Consider the following 18,502-nt stretch of genomic DNA (forward strand, 5'->3'; position numbering starts at 1 on the left):
TAATTCATGAAAAGTTTGTGGAGCAAATTACACCTCAAATATTACTCCAGGTCCTGGGGTAAGATTTGTCATGACTCGGGGGATTCACAGAAGTAAACGCCACTTGTAAGATGTTGCTGATTCATTGCTCCTTTCTAAGAATCAGGAGCATCAGACTCCACTACACCCATCACCAAGACCAGCATGAAGAACTCTGGTATCAATTAATCCATTCCAGAACTTTGATACGATTTGCTATACTATGTAGCTGTTTTAACATTTTTAGTCCTTTACTTAATATGGCTGCTATGAAGCCCCTGGAGGGAACCCTTTACGGTCCATCTTGTCTACATTTTTGGATAGTGAGAATTTGTACAGGAGTGAGTTTTCCACAGATGTTTCAAAGGAAATTAACTTCCATTATTAATATGGGATGGAGGCAGCAAGATTTGTTGTTCCTCATGCTTAGGAGTGTGTGACTTCTATGTGCACTCTTTAAAGGGCCACTGTCACCCCCCTCCAGCCGTTATAAACTAAAAGAGCCACCTTGTGCAGCAGTAATGCTGCATTCTAACAAGGTGGCTCTTTTAGTTTTTGTTTCTGTTATTCCCACAATAAATGTATTTATAATTCTGCTGAAATACCTATCTTTGTCCATGGAGGCGGGAGTGAAGCCTCCTCTTAGAAGCGCCCAACTGCCGTCAGTCATCTCTTGTGTAGATTTTCGCCGCCCCCTCAGGGCTGTTATTGTGTGAATTCCGGCGCCTGCGCTCTGCTCTTCTGCCTTGCGCAGGTGCAAAGAGCATTTGCCATCCAAGCCGGTGCCGGGTTCCGTTCTGCGCCTGTGCAGGCAGTTCGGCCACCCTGTTACTGAATCCTCGCCCCGCACTGTGTTATGCATTATGCACAGTGCGGGGCTGGGATTCCTGGGCATGCGCACTGCGCTTCTCAGACGCTCCCCAGGTCCCCCGCCTTTCAGTGTTGCCGGAATATACAGGTATCCTTGCCGGCGTTTGGAACAGCCGCACAGAACAATGCTGGAAGGCGGGGGACCTGTGTAGCGTCTGACAAGCGCAGTGCGCATGCCCAGGAATCCCAGCCCCGCACTGTGCATACTGCATAACACAGTGCGGGGCGGGGATTCAGTAACAGGCTGGCCGCACTGACCGCACAGGCGCAGAAAGGAACCCGGCACCAGCGCTCGGACGGATAATACTCTATGCGCCTGCGCAAGGCAGAAGAGCAGAGCGCAGGCGCCGGATTTCACACAATAACAGCGCTGAGGGGGCGGCGAAAATCTACACAAGAGATGACTGACGGCAGTTGGGCGCTTCTAAGAGGAGGCTTCAGTCCCGCCTCCATGGACAAAGACAGGTATTTCAGTAGAATTATAAATACATTTATTGTGGGAATAACAGAAACAAAAACTAAAAGAGCCACCTTGTTAGATTGCAGCATTACTGCTGCACAAGATGGCTCTTTTAGTTTATAACGGCTGGAGGGGGTGACAGTGGCCCTTTAAATGATAGAGTTTAGAGATAAAGAATCCCATTCTCTGCAAGCACATGCATGTTTTATTAGGTTGTTGACTTTGTTGGTAAGCTATTTTAACTCTTTCCCTTTCATATTGCTCAGCTTAGAAGGAACATTGGATAAAACATGAAATGGGTCTACTTTTGCTACTGTGTCCTTCTTTACTTAGAGTACACCCCTGATGCTCTTTAAACCATTCATGACATGGTGATCTTCTGATTTTTCATTTTCGTTTTTTTCCTCTCCTTCTAAGAGCCATCTTTTTTATTTTTCTATCAATATAGAAGTATGAGGGCTTGTTTTTTGCAGGGCGAGTTGTACTTTTTTATAACTACACTCATACTCTCACAAAGTGTACTGGAAAGCTGGAAAAACATTCCAAGATTGCTGAAGTTGCAAAAAGAGTGCAATTTTACTATCTACTATATAAAGCTGAATGTGTGTGTGTATGTATGTATGTATGTATGTGTGTATGTTCAGGATTGGCATCTGCACCGTCGCAGCTACAGCCACAAAATTTTGCACAGTCACACATCTGGACCCCGAGAGCATCATAGGCTATATTGTGAGGCGAAATTTTAACCCCGCACGTTCCAATTCACCAAACAATTTTGCCCCTATCTACATAATGGGGAAAAAAGTGAAAGGAAAAGTGTTGTAGGCGTCGCAGCTACAGCCACAAAATTTTGCACAGTCACACGTCTGGACCCTGAGAGGGTCATAGGCTATGTTGTGAGGTGAAATTTAAATCTGCGCTTTCCAATTCACCAAACTATTTTTCCCCTATCTACATAATGGGGAAAAGTGAAAGGAAAAGTGTTGGAGGCAAATTGACAGCTGCCAGATGTGAACAAGGGGGACTTAAAGAATGAGAGCGATGGCGCAATAGAGTATATACCGTACAGTTGCTAAGGTGTGGCCCCGACATGAGATACTCACCACACACGGGGATATGAACACACACACAAAATGCGCCACACACTACCATGTGCTTGAACACATATACCACCCTCAGCACACATTTCACCACACATACACCAACCTCGCCACATAAAAGTCGAAACACAAAAGTCGCCGCTCAAAACTGGCCACGCGCAAAACTCGCCACATGCAAAAATTAGGCTCACGCAAAACTCGCCACAAGTGCAAAACTCACCTCATGGAAAACTCGCCACACGCAAAACTTGCACACGCGGAAAAATTGCCACATGCACAAAATTTGCAACACATGCAAAAGTTGCCTCACACAAAACTTGCACATATTCAAAAGGCACCACACATAAAACTCGCCACGCGCAAAACTCACCATGCGCAAAACTTGCTGCACACAACTTGCTACACTAATCTGTCACATGCAACTCGACACACAAAAAGTTGCTACACGCATGTTGCCACACAAAACTCATCTCACAAAAGTCGCTACATGCATGTCGCCACACACAACTCAACACACACAACTTGACAAACGAAACTCGCCCTAAAACACACATAAGTCTGGTATTATCCTTCAAAAATAAAAATCTGATTAATAAGCAGACAAACTACAAGAGCAACAAATGTACCATATAGGGAATACGGCAGCTGTCAGTCACATGACCTGTCTATTATGTGTATGTGTGAGCTAATATATACTGCCAGGGGGAGGGCTTCCTGTTGGCTGGGGATTTATCAGGCTGCCAATTTATCTTACAAATACTGAGGTAAAAATACTGAGCAAATAACGTGTGAACGAGGTCTAATACAGGAGATCACACAGGTATATACTATATACAGGGGAGATGACACACAGATATATACTATATACAGGAGAGATGACACACAGGCATATACTATATAGAGGAGGAGATGACATACAGGTACATACTATATACAGGAGGAGATGACATACAGGTATATACTATATACAGGAGGAAATCACACACAGGTATATACTATATACAGGAGCAGATTACCTACAGGTATATACTATATACAGGAGGAGATGACATACAGGTATATGCTATATATAGAAGATGACATACAGGTATATACTATATACAGGAGGATATGACACACAGATATATACTATATACAGGGGAGATGACACACAGGTATATACTATATACAGGAGGAGATGACACAGGTATATACTATATATAGAATGAGATGACATACAGGTATATACTATATATAGGAGGAGATGACATACAGGTATATACTATATATAGGAGGAGATGACACACAGCAGGTATATACTATATACAGGGGAGATGACATACAGGTATATACTATATACTGGGGAGATGACACACAGCAGGTATATACTATATACAGGGGAGATGACATACAGGTATATACTATATACAGGAGATGACATACAGGTGTATACTATATATAAGGGAGATGACAAACGTGTATATACTGAGGTGAAAATGAGAGGTGTGAGGTGAAAATGAAAAGGTGTGAGTGCAAAATGAGAGGAGTGAGGGAAAATAGTGGAGTGATCGGAAAATGACAGATGTGAGGTCGAAATGACAAGTGTTAGGGGGGAATGAGAGGAGTGAGGGAGAAAATGAGAGGTGTGAGGGAGAAAATGATAGATGTGAGGGGGAAAATTAAAGATGTGATTGGGAAAATGAGAGGCGTGATGGGAAAATAAGAGAAGTGACGTGCTATAACTAACCACATATATTTACTATGCCCAGGCAACGCCGGGGTCTTCAGCTAGTGTATATATATATATATATACTAGCTATTGAACCCGTTCTACGCCCGGGTGGCAAGCATTTATATTGGTATATGGTCTCCATCCTGGTATGTGCTGCTCCATCCTGCGTCCCCATCCTGTCTTGTGCTGCTCCATCCTGCGTCCCCATCCTGTCATGTGCTGCTCCATCCTGCACCCCCATTCTGTCATGTGCTGCTCCATCCTGCATCCCCATCCTGTCATGTGCTGCTCCCATCCTGCGCCCCCGTTCTGTCATGTGCTGCTCCCATCCTGCACCCCCGTTCTGTCATGTGCTGCTCCCATCCTGCGCCTCCATTCTGTCATTTGCTGCTCCCATCCTGTCATGTGCTGCTCCCATCCTGCGCCCCCGTTCTGTCATGTGCTGCTCCCATCTTGCGCCCCCGTTCTGTCATGTGCTGCTCCCATCCTGCGCCCCCGTTCTGTCATGTGCTGCTCCCATCCTGTGCCTCCATTCTGTCATTTGCTGCTCCCATCCTGTCATGTGCTGCTCCCATCCTGCGCCCCCGTTCTGTCATGTGCTGCTCCCATCCTGCGCCCCCGTTCTGTCATGTGCTGCTCCCATCCTGCGCCCCCGTTCTGTCATGTGCTGCTCCCATCCTGCGCCCCCGTTCTGTCATGTGCTGCTCCCATCCTGTCATGTGCTGCTCCCATCCTGCGCCCCCGTTCTGTCATGTGCTGCTCCCATCCTGTGCCTCCATTCTGTCATTTGCTGCTCCCATCCTGTCATGTGCTGCTCCCATCTTGCGCCCCCGTTCTGTCATGTGCTGCTCCCATCCTGTGCCCCCGTTCTGTCATGTGCTGCTCCCATCCTGCGCCCCCGTTCTGTCATTTGCTGCTCCCATCCTGTCATGTGCTGCTCCCATCCTGCGCCCCCGTTCTGTCATGTGCTGCTGCCATCCTGCACCCCCGTTCTGTCATGTGCTGCTCCCATCCTGCGCCCCCGTTCTATCATGTGCTGCTCCCATCCTGCGGCACCGTTCTTTAATTTGCTGCTCCCATCCATATGCCCCATACGCTTCTCCATAAGATGCTCCATAGTATATGCCCCGTATCAGGTGGCGAAAGTAACAAATAGATGTGGCATGAAGTGCCACAGCCTCATGCCACAGCAATTTGTTACTTGCGCCACCTGATTCCTTTCCGCCACCATTTTCTTGGTCCTCCTGCTGGCGGAATCGGCGCCTGCGCAGTCCGCGCTTTCCGGCGCCATTTTCTTGAAGACGCACCTGCAGTGTGTCTTCAAGAAAATGGCGCCGGCAGTGTGTTTTCAAGAAAATGGCGCCGGAAAGCGCGGACTGCATAGGCGCCGATTCCGGCAGCAGGAGCAAAAAAATGGCGGCGGAAAGGAATCAGGTGGCGTAAATAACAAATTGCTGTGGCATGAAGTGCCACAGCTTCATGCCACAGCAATTTGTTACTTATGCCATTCCTTTCCGCCCATTTTCTTCGTCCTCCTGCTGCCGGAATCGGCACCTGCGCAATCCGCGCTTTCCGGCGCCATTTTCTTGAAGACACACCTGCAGTGGAGCTGGAGAGTCTTCAAGAAAATGGCGCCGGAAAGCGCGGACTGCGCAGGCGCCGATTCCGGCAGCAGGAATTGGCGCCTGCGCAGTCCTCGCTTTCTGGCGACATTTTCTTGAAGACACACCTGCAGTGGAGCCGGAGTGAGTCTTCAAGAAAATGGCGCCGGAAAGCGCGGACTGTGCAGGCGCCGATTCCGGCAGCAGGAATCGGCGCCTGCGCAGTCCGAGCTTTCCGGCGCCATTTTCTTGAAGACACTCTCCGGCTCCTCTGCCTGTGACTGGTCAGAGGGCGGCGCCGGCGCGCATTAAGCGCGTCATCGCGCCCTCTGAACTGTCACAGTAGAGGAGCCGGGAGACGGAGCTGCACGCAGCGCTGGAACGGGGAAAGGTGAATATACTTACCCTCCTGGCGGTCCCTGACTCTCCGGTGGAGATCGCGGTATGCGTTCAGTGTTTACGCATACCGCGATCTCCTGGGAGCGTTACTCTGTGGGGGCCAGACTGCACCGGCGCTTGTGCCTGCGCAGTCTATAAAGGCTTCGGACAGAGTGACGCTCCCAGCGTTATATTATATATATATATATTTTTATTTTATTTACCATGTGTCTCACTATGATGGTCTTAGGTAAGGGAGAGGGGCCTCAAACTGTTCTTGGAGCTGGGACCCTAACTACTTCTGTCCCGCGGTACGCTTGAAGTTAGAGAGGCCTGGGTCTCTGACCTTGCTTTGCTCATGTTAAGCTCTAATTTGTCCCTTCTCCCACCCCATGAGACAAGGGACAGAAAAGTGAGGTAATTAAGACACAAAAACAAAACAGGGATATCAGAAAACTTCTATCATACAAAAGCACAAACCAACAATAGTGAGGATATGGACAGGGAGGAATAAACTAAATGGAAATAGGGATCATGAGGTAAACACCCATGTACTACAGTAAACTACAGTCACTGTTACAACAACTCCACTCCAGCCACTTAGTTTTAGCACTCAGCACAAAAATAAGAATCTTTCACCAGCGGCGATTAACTTGCCAAGAGTCAGTTAATATAGAGGGGGTTGCAGCTGATAACAACCAGGCTGTATGGTGTCAGCCAGCATGTAAAGAGTACTTAACCCTCTCAGCACCAAAGGAAAGAAACCATATCTATTTACAATAGGACATGAACTACACCATGTCAAAACAAGGCCTGTTATTCATTAGCCATTGTGACCGTCTAACTTCAGGTCTTCCAGGTGGACATGACACCCTCGTGACACCATGTTCACTATATTGTGAAACTGACCTGGCAATAAGATTCTCCAAGTCAAGTTGATTACACAGATACCAAACGTGTTTTTTTTTTATTTACCGTATTTTCCGGCATATAAGACGACTGGGCGTATAAGACGACCCCCCAACTTTTCCAGTTAAAATATAAAATCTTAAAAATCGGGGATCTTCTTATACACCGTATGTCATCTTATACGGCCGGTGACTAATGTGCCTTTTTTTGGGGGGGGAGTGGTCCCGATGACGGAGGGGGCGTCTCATAGGGAAGTGTGAGTATGCCCCATTACCTCATATTATAGCTGCAGCGTCAGCGTGGGGTGCTGGGGAGCGGCGGCGGCGGCTGCTCCTTTGTGCCGCGTGGGTGCTGTGGGGCGGCGGTTCCTTTTGGTACAGCGTCGTGGCTCTGTGCTGTGGGGCGGCAGCGAGGGCGGCAGCGGCGGCGTATCTTCAGGGAGAGTCAGTCGGGGCTCCTCCGGCATCTCCCGAAATCCCGGAGGCGCCGGCAGCTCCATTGCTGCGATGCGGTGGCCTCCGGGAAAATGGCCGCTGGGGGCGGCGCAGGCTCAGATTCAGATCTCGTCCCGAGATCTCGGGAGACGAGATCTGAATCTGAGCCTGCGCCGCCCCCAGCGGCCATTTTCCCGGAGGCCACCGCATCGCAGCAATGGAGCAGCCGGCGCCTCCGGGATTTCGGGAGATGCCGGAGGAGCCCCGACTGACTCTCCCTGAAGATACGCCGCCGCTGCCGCCCCACAGCACAGAGCCACGACGCTGTACCAAAAGGAACCGCCGCCCCATAGCACCCACGCGGCACAAAGGAGCAGCCGCCGCCGCCGCTCCCCAGCACCCCACGCTGACGCTGCAGCTATAATATGAGGTAATGGGGCATACTCACACTTCCCTGTGAGACGCCCCCTCCGTCATCGGGACCACTCCCCCCCACCCACCATAGATACCCGGCGTATAAGACGACCCCCGACTTTTAAGAAGATTTTCAGGGGTTAAAAAGTCGTCTTATACGCCGGAAAATACGGTAAGTAGTGAAAAATTTGTTGAAAATTTGTAAAACATAAATATACTTTTTTTGGGTTCACACTACTGTAGAATACAGACGAGTGCTATGCGAGAAAACATTGCATAGAACTCGAACCAGTGTTAACCTATGAGGCAGCTCTCATTACAGTATTTTTTGTCAGGCGTATTTGACGTGCGTTATGCAATTGTACGCGTATATCATCCAAGACTCATCAATGCAAGCCTATGGGTGTGAGAAAAACTCAGACACCACACGAACCATTCATCTAGCTTGCAACAAATATGCACACATTTTCCTCATTTCAGCCCACTGAGCCATTAAATTCAATGGGGAAAAGCAGTGAGAAATGTAAAGCCATACGGATGTCATAAGGATACATAGGTGTGAGAAAATAGCATCATCGCATCACAAACGCATTACACACGGTTGACCATACGGAAAACACTTGTGTGACTCTCGGCATGGAGACTCGGACCGTTTTTCCATACGTTTAGTTTGACGCCGGCCATACTGGAAAAAATGGTGCCATCAGTTTTTTTCATCAGTATAACATCAGTATGCCATCAGTGTGTCATCAGCGTGTCATCCATGCTTTTCCAGGATGGATAAAAAAGAACAAAATTACACAGCTTCTCCTATACTTTGCAATGGTAAACAAACACAGCACACGGATGGCACATGGATGTCATCCATATAGTATAATATGATAATTATGGTATTACAGCAGCACTACAAAAAGCAGAACATAAAATATTAGGACCCAAATCTTGCACAAGTATACCGACATAACATATCAAATAAATGTGGGTAGTTCAGGTATATAAGTCACTGTTAATTGATATTAGTACACCTGCAATCAGTCATTGTTGTCTACCACCCTTAAGAAATTATTATAGACTAGATGGCAGCCCGATTCTAAAGAATCGGGAGTCTAGAATCCATATATACTTTATTTATTCAAATGTAAGAATAATACAATTAATAAATAATAGTAAGAAAGAACAAAAATAATAGGCAGTATATGGAGAAAACACCAAACAAAAGTTCAAAATTGGTGTGAAAATGTCACTGAACCACTTCACAACTAAATATATATATTTTGGTAAATGGTATTATCATTTTTTTGACGAAATTCGGCAGGAGCTTGAAGAGCAACGTCACTGGGCCCGCCTCCACGCAGTAGAAACTTGCTGTGAGGTAAAAATTCAAAAATCACACCAAAATGGCGGGCGGAGTGTGTCACAGTACGGCACGTTTCTGATTGGTCGCTCGCAGCAGGCGGCAACCAATCAGACACTGGACACTGTTGACGTCACTTATCTCCGGACATTAGCTCCGGACATTAGCTCCAGACATTAGCTCCGGACATTAGCTCCGGACAAAGCCACAGAAGTTGGCACAAATTGCAGGAAGTAGTATTCTAGGCAATTATATATTAGATCCCCATAGCAGTAGGTATCAACGATTTCCTGAATTTCTCTGAATTATACATAGTTGGTATAACTGCATTTGTAAAAGTCCATTCTATCAAAATATAAAATAAATTAATCAGATCGGTTAACGGCATTATGAGAAAAAAGATTGAAACACCAGAATTATATTTTTTTGGCCACTACAACAGTGTATTAACATTCATAAAAAACATCGCATTTACCCCAAAATTATATCAGTAAAAATTTGTGCTCAGGGAGCAAAAATAAGCCCTCACCCAGCTCCAGATCCCGAAAATTGAAAGCATTACTGGTTTTGGAAAATGGCAACATAAGAAAGGTTTTTTTGTTTATTGAATTTCAGATTTGTTTTTCACCACTTAAATAATTCAAAAATAATTCAAAAATAATTCAAAAATTCAAAAATAAGATCGACCAAACAAGGCAACCTTTTACTGTTCCACCACCCCAACCACTCCATATACCAGACATCTGCTCATCCCTAATAACCTCCCTCTCCAACATCACCGAAGGGTAGCTTACTTGCCTCCTTTCCAAATCACACCTCACCACTTGTGCACTTGACCTTACCCCTTCCCACCTGCTTCACAACCTCACTAAAACGCTCATTCCAGCCCTAAGCCATCTCTTCAACCTATCGCTATCTTCTGGTACCTTCCCCTCTGCCTTCAGACATGCTACCATCACACCCATCCTCAAAAAATCAAACCTTAACCCAACTGCTATGCCCTGCTATCGCCCCATATCACAGGTCCCGTTTGCTTTCAAACTCCTTGAGCAGCATGTCCATGCTCAACTTTCCTCCCACCTCTCATCTAACTCTCTCCTTGACAACCTCCAATCCGGCTTCCGCCCCCACCACTCCTCCGAAACTGCCCTGACCAATAACATGACAATAACCATTCTGCCGCCTCACCACCACCCGAGCTGCCGCTTCACCACCACCAGAGCTGCTGAACCCCCGACGTTCTGTCTCTTCCCTATCATCCCGAAGAATGTAAGCCTGCAAGGACAGGGTCCTCTCCCCTCTTTACCAGTCTGTCATTGTAAATTTGTTTAGTGATATCTATAACTTTGTATGTAATCCCTCCTCATGTACAGCACCATGGAATCAATGGTGCTATATAAATAAATAAATAATAATAATAATAAACAACTTATGCATGTTTGGTATCTGCATACTCGTATTGATCTGAGGAATGGCCAAGTCAGTTTTAACGTATAGTGTACATTGTAAAATTCCTTTTTTTTTTTGCAGTTTCAATGCATTTGGATTTTTTCCCCACTCTCCAGTGTATAATAAACTGAATTGTATAATTGAAAACTACAGCTTGTTCCCCTAAAAAAGCAAGCCCTCATACAGTTATGTGGCTAAATAAAAAAGTTCTGTCTCTTGAAAGAAGAGGAGAGAAATATGGAAACGAAAAAATGGAAAATGGAAAATGGCTATGGCATGAAAGGGGTATTAAAAACTTTGAAATAAATTGTAACACATATACATGTTTGTAAAAATGCACATAACAAAATTACTAGAGATGAGCGAACCTTTCAAGGTTCAGTTCGATATGGATTCCCCGAACGGTTCGACAAACCACATTAGATTCAATGGGAGGCAAAAACAAACTCACAGACAACACCTTAAGGGGTGCCAAAAAGCTTGAAATTAGGGGCAGGTACCAGGAAAAGTGGCATCACAGTAGAAATTTGCAAATGGCATAGCAGCATTCAGTCATGGGCCAAGCATGAGTGTCACGATCCATTTTTGGATTTGTGGCAGATCTGGTTTCCCTCAGTTTAACCCCTTCACCCCAAAGCCTGTTTTCACCTAAGTGACAGGGCCAATTTTTACAATTCTGACCACTGTCACTTTATGAGGTCATAACTCTGAAACGCTTCAACGGATCCTGGTGATTCTGACATTGTTTTCTCGTGACATATTGTACTTCATGATAGTGGTAAAACTTCTTTGATACGACTTGCATTTATTTGTGAAAAAAACAAAAATTTGTCGGAAATTATGAAAATTTAGCAATTTTCAAACTCTTAGTTTTTATGCCCTTAAATTAGAGAGTTATATCACATAATATAGTTAATAAACAACATTTCCCACATGTCTGCTTTACATCAGCACAATTTTGGAAACATAATTTTTTTTTGTTAGGACGTTATAAGGGTTAAAAGTTGACCAGCGATTTCTCATTTTTGCAACAAAATTTACAAAACCATTTTTTTACGGACCACCTCACACTTGAAGTGACTTTGAGGGGTCTATATGACAGAAAATGCCCAAAAGTGACACCATTCTAAAAACTGCACCCCTCAAGGTACTCAAAACCACATTCAAAAAGTTTATTAACCCTTCAGGTGCTTCACAGGAATTTTTTGAATGTTTAAAAAAATTGAACATTTAACTTTTTTTTCACAAAATTTTTACTTCAGGTCCAATTTGTTTCATTTTACCAAGGGTAACAGGAGAAATTGGACCACAAAAGACGTTGTACAATTTGTCCTGAGTACGCTGATACCCCATATGTGGGGGTAAACCACTGTTTGGGCACATGGCAGAGCTCGGAAGGGAAGGAGCGCCATTTGACTTTTCAATGCGAGATTTGCTGGAATTGAGATCAGAGCCCATGTCACGATTGGAGAGCCCCTGATGTGCCTAAACAGTGGAAACCCCCACAAGTGACACCATTTTGGAAAGTAGACCCCCTAAGGAACTAATCTAGATGTGTGGTGAGCACTTTGAACCTCCAAGTGCTTCACAGAAGTTTATAATGTAGAGCCGTAAAAAAAAAATTATATTTAATTTTCACAAAAAATGATCTTTTTGCCCCAAATTTTTTATTTTCCCAAGGGTAAAAGGATAAATTGGACCCCAAAAGTTGTTTTGCAATTTGTCCTGAGTACGTCGATACTTCATATATAGGGATAAACCACTGTTTGAGCGCATGGCAGAGCTCGGAAGGGAAGGAGCGCCATTTGACTTTTCAATGCAAAATTGGCTGGAATTGAGATCGGACGCCATGTCGCATTTGGAGAGCCCCTGACGTGCCTTAACAGTGGAAACCCCCCACAAGTGACCCCATTTTGGAAAGAAGACCCCCTAAGGAACTTATCTAGATGTGTGGTGAGCACTTTTAACCCCAAATTGTTTCACTAAAGTTTAGAATGTAGCATTGTGAAAATTAAAAAATCATTTTTTCTTTCCACAAAATGATGTTTCAGCCCGCAATTTTTTTTTCTCCCAAGGGTAACAGGAGATAGTGGACCACAAATGTTATTGTCCAATTTGTCCTGAGTACGCTGATACCCCACATGTGGGGGGGAACCACCGTTTGAGTGCATGGCAGAGCTCGGAAGGGAAGGAGCACCGTTTGAAATGCAGACTTAGATGGAATGGACTGCAGGTGTCATGTTGCATTTGCAGAGCCCCTGATGTACCTAAACAGTAGAAACTACCCACAAGTGACCCCATATTGGAAACTAGACCCCCCAAGGAACTTATCTAGATGTGTTGTGAGAGCTTTGAACCAACAAGTGTTTCACTACAGTTTATAACGCAGAGCCGTGAAAATAAAAAATATATTTTTTTCCACGAAAATGATATTTTATCCCCTATGCTTTCATTTTCCCAAGGGTAACAGGACAAATTGGACCCCAAAAGTTGTTGTCCAACTTGTCCTGAGAACGCTGATACCCCATATGTTGGGGGGAACCACTGTTTGGGTGCACGGCAGAGCTCGGAAGGGAAGGAGCGCCATTTGAAATGCAGACTTAGATGGATTGGTCTGCAGGCGTCATGTTGCATTTGCAGAGCCCCTGATGTACCTAAACAGTAGAAACCCCCCACAAGTGACCCCATATTGGAAACTAGACCCCCCAAGGAACTTATCTAGATGTGTTGTTAGAGCTTTGAACCAACAAGTGTTTCACTACAGTTTATAACGCAGAGCGGTGAAAATAAAAAATTTTTTTTTTCCACGAAAATGATATTTTATCCCCTATGCTTTTATTTTCCCAAGGGTAACAGGACAAATTGGACCCCAAAAGTTGTTGTCCAACTTGTCCTGAGAACGCTGATACCCCATATGTTGGGGGGAACCACTGTTTGGGCACACAGGAAAACTCGGAAGGGAAGGATCCCTGTTTTACTTTTTCAAAGCAGAATTGGCTGGAATTGAGATCGGACGCCATGTCGCGTTTGGAGAGCCCCTGATGTGCCTAAACAGTGGAAACCCCCAATTATAACTGAAACCCTAACCCCAACCCTAACCCTAACCCTAGCCCTAGCCCTAACCCTAACCCTAACCCTAGCCCTAACCCTAACCCTAGCCCTAACCCTAGCCCTAATGGGAAAATGGAAATAAATACATTTTTTTACATTTTATTATTTTTCCCTAGCTAAGGGGGTGATGAAGGGGGGTTTGATTTACTTTTATAGCGTTTTTTGGCAGATTTTTATGATTGGCAGCTGTCACACACTAAAAGACGCTTTTTATTGCAAAAAATAGTTTTTGCATCACCACATTTTGAGAGCTATAATTTATCCATATTTTGGCCCACAGAGTCATATGAGGTCTTGTTTTTTGTGGGACGAGTTGATGTTTTTATTGGTAACATTTTCGGGCAGATGACATTTTTTGATCGCTTTTTATTCCGATTTTTGGGAGGCGGAATGAACAAAAACCAGCAATTCCTGAATTTCTTTTAGGGGGGGCGTTTATACCGTTCCACGTGTGGTAAAATGGATAAAGCAGTTTTATTCTTCGGGTCAGTACGATTACAGCGATACCTCATTTATGTAATTTTTTTATGTTTTGGCGCTTTTACACAATAAAAACTATTTTATATAAAAAAATAATTGTTTTTGCATCGCATTATTCTGAGAGCTATAACTTTTTTATTTTTCTGCTGATGATGCTGTATGGCGGCTTTTTTTTTGCGGGACAAGATGACGTTTTCAGCGGTACCATGGTTATTTATATCCGTCGTTTTGATCGCGTGTTATTCTACTTTTTGTTTGCCTGTATGATAATAAAGCGTTGTTTTTTGCCTTGTTTTTTTTTTTTTTTTTTGCGGTGTTCACTGAAGGGGTTAACTAGTGTGATAGTTTTATAGAGCGGGTCGTTACGGACGCGGCGATACCAAATATGTGTACATTTATTGTTTTTTTTTTTTTTACATAAATAAATGTATTTATTGGGAAATGTTTTTTTTTTTAATTTGGGGATTTTTTTAAATTTTTTTTTTACACATTCTATTTTTTTTTTTTTACTTTCTAACATTGTCCCAGGGTGGGACATCTCTGTATTAGATCAGATCGTTGATCTGACACTGTGCATAGCACACTGTCAGATCAACGATCTGACAGGCAGCTTAGCTGGCTTTCCAGCGCCTGCTCTCAGCAGGCGCCGGCTAGCCAGGTCACTTCATGACCCGGAAGGAGTCCGGCGGCCATCTTGGATCCGGGGACTCCTTCCGGGTCACCGGAGCAACGCGATCTCATTGCGTTGCTCCGATGGGAGAGCGCAGGGAGCCCCCGTCCCTGCGCGATCCCCCTCTATGCCGCTGTCACTACTGACAGCGGCATCAGAGGGGTTAAATGCCCGCGATCGGCGATAGCGCCGATCGTGGGCATTGCTGCGGGGTGTCAGCTGTCATATACAGCTGACACCCGCACCCGATCACCGCGGCGCTCAGCGCGAGACCGCGGTGATCGGTGCGCCGTACTAGTACTGCTGCTGGCACTTATGCAGTGCCGGCAGCGCAGTACTAGTACGGCGGCTGGCGCGAAGGGGTTAAAACCTTTTTCCTCTCAGGTCATCAGGGGTTAATGCAGTTTCCCCTGTGGCCTGCTGTTGTATTGCACTACTGCTGGGTCAGCTGATGTTGGTGGTGACCACTTCCACCATCCTTTAAGGGGTCACCTGGTGCATCAGCTGACTGTCGGTGTTCGTTCATTCTGCAGCGACCTAGCTGGGGGAAGGAGCTTTCTGGGATCAGTGTTCTACAGCTGAGTTCAGTTTTCCTCGTGTAATTTTCTTGCTGTGCAGTGCTTTACAGCAGAAAGCTAAGTGTGATGATCTTATTACCCAGTCCCTTTTGGTGTCTGTCTTTCGTTACCTCTTGTTGTATTAGTGCAGCGGTGGGACCAGTTCTCTCACCTGCCAGTTCCCTACATAGGGATAAGTGAGGGACAAGGTATCCTGGTCAGCAATGGAGTGAAAGAACCCATATAGGGACAATAGCAAGATCAGGGCACATCCTCAATGGAGTGCAGGAGGTGTCCAGTCCCCCATTCCCTACCGACAGGGCCCACCATTGTAATTGTGTCCACAGTGTTCCCAGTTGTTTTATACTGGGTCAGTCACATCATGACAATGAGGGTGTGACCCAGCATTTACAGCTTAGAATTGATATTTTAATGAGGACCTGTGGTTAAAGGAGCGTTGTAGGTCTACTTAGCTGGGAGATCTCACACCTCATGCAACACCTCCATTTTTTTTATTCCAGCAACAGTCGGAAGGTACTAACATCAGTTTTATAGACTAGTATTGGTAGAAAAATGTAAGAAAAGTAACACAGATAGTTGACTGAAAGTTACTTCAGGCCTGCTTACATCACAGAAATCCCACCAGATGGAGACTCAACTTGGAGTCTCCACATTTTAAAACAATAATTATCACACACCACTAAAGTGGCATCTATTTCCACAGAGTAGAAATAATATAATACTCCTCTGACACGCCTTCCACCACAGGCAAACCACCAGATGGAGACCCAGCTTGGAGTTTCCACATTTAAAAAATTGTTTGTAACATGAGCAGCAATAGCAACAGCAGGCACAGAAGACACCACAAAGATGGCACAAGCTTCAATAATGCGAGATCAAAACATGACACTAAAAAACACTCCATTGCCTAGTCTGCCCAATCAGTGACTGGCATGCAAAATTGATCGGAGATCCATGACTTATTTATTTTCATGAAGGTTAGGCAGTCTACACTTTGAGGGGACATCTGGATGCGCTTATCCATCAGAACACCACCAGCAGCGCTGAAGACACATTCTCAGAGAACGCTGGCTGCCGGGCAAGACAAAACCTCCAAGGCGTGACAGGCCACTCTTCCATTTTTTGATGACCAAAATGTAAAAGGGTCCAAACACCCCCTGATGGCATTGATATTGAGCTCCGTATACTCCTGCACAATCATCTCCAGTCGTTCACAATGTGACAGACTTGTACTCTGTTCTGCTGGTGCACAGGCTGGTCTAAAAGAATGTGTGAAACGACTCGCAGAAATTGCTTACGCCATTTACACTGCTGCTGTTGCTGCTGCTGCTAATGTTTTGGCGATGATGCCTTGATCTTCCAGTGGGTAGGACATCTACAATTGGGATGCAAACTGTGTGCCTCACTGCTGTCTTGGTGAAAAACTCTCAAGATTGTCTGCAAATGCATTTCAATACTCCAGGATGCGCGCATCTCTTTTCAGGGGGGAAGCATCTGGCTAAATTTACTCTTGTACTGTGGATCTGCCAAGCCATTAGTCAGCACTATTTCTAACCCTAAGAATACAAGCATTGTGATGAAGATAGTGCTGAAAGATGGTACTCATGTGTCGGGCGCTTCCATGAGGTCCAAGTCCATGCTGTGTTGGTGGCGGAGTAACACTTAAGGTCCCTTCCTCTGTCCCCTCCCGCTAACCACAGAAAACTGAGAGTGTATCGTTATCCTCTTCATCTCCTGACTGTTGCTTGTACATCATCTCATCCTCCTCAATATTTTTTTAGCTTCAGCATCTTCACTAACAATTTGTCTGGTACCATGATTCCCCTTTGATCGCTGTAAGTCACCCTCCCATGTCACCCGCCCATGTCCAGAAATTTGAGACATTGTTATCCCTTCCACATCGCATCCTCCTCTGCTTCCAACACTTCCTCTGAGACCATCACCTCCACAAGCAAAATATTCAAAGTGTGCTCCAGCATGTAGATGACCAGAATAGTGATGCTGATGACAGCATCGTCAGAGCTAACTATCTTAGTAGCCATTTCAAAACTATGCAGGAGGGTGCAGAGGTACTTCACCTGTGTGCATGATTTGCACCACCTCCTGAACTGCGTTGGCCCTGACTATGCAAAAGGACATACTGCACAATGGCTCGTCGCTGCTGCCACAGCCGCTGCAACATGTGCAACATGTGCAGAGTGGAATTCCATCATGTTGGAACATCGTAAATGAAACGGTAGGCCAAAAGACCTCTGTAGCAGTGCAAGTATTGAACCTGTCAGAAGTGAGCACACAGCGATCATGCTTTCTGCAGCAGCGCATCCAGGCCGGGATAGTGGCATAGAAATAGCTGTGCAACCAGGTTGAGGATGTGAGCCATACAAGGCACCTGTGTGAGGTTGCCATGGCATAGGGCCGCCATCACGTTTGCACCATTATCGCACATGGTCTTCCTTGATTCCAGGTTTAGTGGAGACAGCCATTGCTCTAACTCGACCTGGATACCTATACACATCTCTTGGGCTGTGTGACTGCAATCTCCAAGTCTTATTAATTTAAACACTGCCAGATTGTGGTGAGCCATGGCTGCACAGTACGAAGGTGGAGGAGATTCTATCTGCACTGTTGGAATGCGTGTCTGATTGAGGGAGAGGTTGAGGGAAAAAATGGAGGCCCTAGAGGAGGTGGAGGAGGCAGAAGCAATGGAGGAACTGTTAGATACAGGAGGTTTGTCCCACAAACCTTGGTGATTAAAAGACTTGTGGAGATGTCCCTTAACAGCATGTGACCCATAGCCACCAGAGTCACGCAGTGACATGTACCATGTTTGCTCGTCCTGGTGTCAGTGGTGAAATGTTCCCAGGCAGGCATAGATTTTTTTCAGGGAACAGGTGATGTTTTCTGCAACATGCTGGTGTAGCGCAGGTACAGCTTTTTTTGATACTGGGCTACTGGTACTGGGGGA

The 18,502-nt window shown here is 45.4% G+C and overlaps 1 protein-coding gene across 1 annotated transcript in view; it reads right to left on the minus strand.

Moving 5' to 3' along the window:
- Positions 1-18,502, minus strand: part of SLC25A48 (solute carrier family 25 member 48) — a 133,644-nt gene that overhangs the window by 79,565 nt on the left and 35,577 nt on the right. The gene's annotated exons all lie outside the window — the stretch shown is intronic.

The sequence above is a fragment of the Ranitomeya imitator genome, chromosome 4 (genome assembly GCF_032444005.1).
Source record: "Ranitomeya imitator isolate aRanImi1 chromosome 4, aRanImi1.pri, whole genome shotgun sequence".
NCBI classification, from domain to species: domain Eukaryota; kingdom Metazoa; phylum Chordata; class Amphibia; order Anura; family Dendrobatidae; genus Ranitomeya; species Ranitomeya imitator.